A 2,556-nucleotide genomic window follows, 5' to 3' on the forward strand; every position below is an offset into this window, starting at 1 on the left:
ATTTTTTTAAGTGGAGTCATAGTTATTATTAAAGGAAACCCTTGGAAGAAAAATCATTATATTGGATATTACTACATCAATAGTATATAGTTATGACAATTCTAATTCTGACATTAAAGCTTTTCTCTGCTTTGGAGCAAATTTTTAAGTATAAAGTTTTGAATTTGTTCAAGAAAATTTGTAGCTAACAGAAGGGTTGCAGCATACCTCAGAAGGAACATTTTCTTAACGTTGGAAACATTGGTAGATTTCCATGCATATTCTATATATATTTTTAAAAAGATTGTTGGAATAGGAACATCACTGTGTTTTTCCTTAGCCAAATATGTATTTTAAAGAATGAGAGGGAGTTGAAACATTCACATTTGAAAGGCTGTCTTCATTAGCAAGCATTTACAACAAATGTTGAAATATTTTGTTTTCACTTGTATGTCTCCATAAGGATTCACAGTCTGCCACTAGTTTCATTAAACATCTATGACTACTTTGTCAGTTTTGCATTTAAAAGCAAAAACTGATCTTTTTTCTAAAATTGTAACAGCTAAAATATGTGCTGAAGAACATAATCTGTAACATTAAGAAGAGAAACTCAAATATGATTTTCAGCATTCAAAGTAGAGACAGAGAAATAAAAAGTTAATACTATAAGATAAAAATATTTCTAGCACAAACATTTTTGAGTAATCTTACCTCCAGATTAGTAATATATTAGCACTTACGGTAGGCACAGTTAGAGAAGTGGTTAGCTTTGAGTGAAGTAAAAATCCTGAGTCATAAAAATAAGTTTAGTAAAATTGCAGACAAAAAACTCCTGCATTATACACAAGCCATCTTGAAACCTGAAGTTAAATGGACTTCAGACAATTTACAAAATAAATACGCGTATTCAATTCAAAGTTGAATTCAATTTCAACAGTGAAAGCTGAAATCTGTCAGCGACTTGGTTCTCAACTAGGAAATGGTAAGTGATTGTATTTCATGTTGGTGCATGAACAGGAATCCAGACCTGTGCACCTAAGTGAAGGGAAAAACTGGTAGAGGGTAACGGGCATATGAGCCAGTACATGGGATGCACATGGAGTTCAGAGTGTTTCACTTTGCTGAGTCAGAGCAGAGTAGTAAAAGCAAACAGACTGCTCATTATTTCCAGTTGTAACAGAACTGGAAGAACAATTTTGCAAATTCTTGCAAGTCAGATATTCCCACTTTTCTCACCTACAAAATGAAAAGTATCCATCTAGTTTAGGTTATTTTTAGGATTCTTTCTAAATCTAAAAATTAAATAGCACTTTCAAATGAGGGCAAAATTGGAAGACTCAATGGAAGGGCCTTTAGTCTGTCTTAAACATATAGATATAAAAATTTAAAGTTTTGTCAAACATTATATATACTTGTACAAAATGTTGTATGCTTTGCTATTTCATTTCAAGTATATTTGCAGGTGTTAATCTAAGTTCAGAATTTACAATAGTAGTTGACACTATAAATAAGTTATAGTCCTTACCATTCCCTAATCTATGTAACTAACTTATGTCTGTACCAGATGAAAATATTTCTATATGCTGTGTTTTTTACTATATAATAACAGCAAGAATTTTTTCTACATTGTTTCACATATAGTTAAAATAATAATAATAATATATGATCACAAATTCATTTTATCCAGGAATTGAATATCAATAAATCTAGAAGAAGATTGAAAGTTCATTTAACCTTGAGGATAATCTGAGCAAAAAAGCAAAGTCAGATATATAAACTTCTGTGTCCTCTAAGCAGTTTGAATAGAGTTTCAGTAAATTATATAGCCAGAAAAATTGTAGAAAAGCATTTCTTGTAAAATCTTTAAAACATCTCTCGTATTCCCCTGTTTGTCCCTCATTCAGGCACTTCCAGCATCAAGGAGCTTATTTCTTTAGAACGAAACAATATCTGTTCAACAGTTAGACTGGATTGCTGCCTCCCGGTAACCTGTATTATCATACCTTAAGCTGGCTCGGCTCAGAACAACAATGTCCTTCTTTTCACCCATACAAATCTACCAGATCAAATAACAGGTGCCCTTTTCATTATTACACCTCCCTCAAACTTGAAAGCTACAATTCATTTCTCCTCTTGGTCTATTTGCCTCCAACTTAAATTATTCATTATCCTTTATTAATCCCCAAAATTGTATGAAAACTGTTCTTTAAAAAAATTACCAACAGGTTTCTTCAGAACGCACCCAAACTCCCCTGGGGTCTCTGTGATGCGATTGGTTAGCACGTTCAGCCGTTACCTGAAAGGTTAGAGTTTGGAGCCCACACGTATACTTAGAAAGCAAAATCCTTTGTGCCTCTTTCTCCTCTGCACATTCTCTCGCAGCCGTCCCCACCCAGGGAGACATAATGCACCCAATCTGCCTGTTTTCTGTTAAATGGTAGCATGTATTGTATACACCCTTAATCCGCTGTTATCAGTCAGGGTTCTCTAGAGCAATAGCAATATGAAGTGTACATGTGTGTACACACAAACGGAGTAGGGGAAGGTGGGGGAGAGGAAGAAGGAGAGGGAGAGGGG

The sequence above is a fragment of the Furipterus horrens genome, unplaced genomic scaffold, assembly GCF_987537825.1.
Source record: "Furipterus horrens unplaced genomic scaffold, mFurHor1.1.pri manual_scaffold_10, whole genome shotgun sequence".
NCBI lineage: Eukaryota > Metazoa > Chordata > Mammalia > Chiroptera > Furipteridae > Furipterus > Furipterus horrens.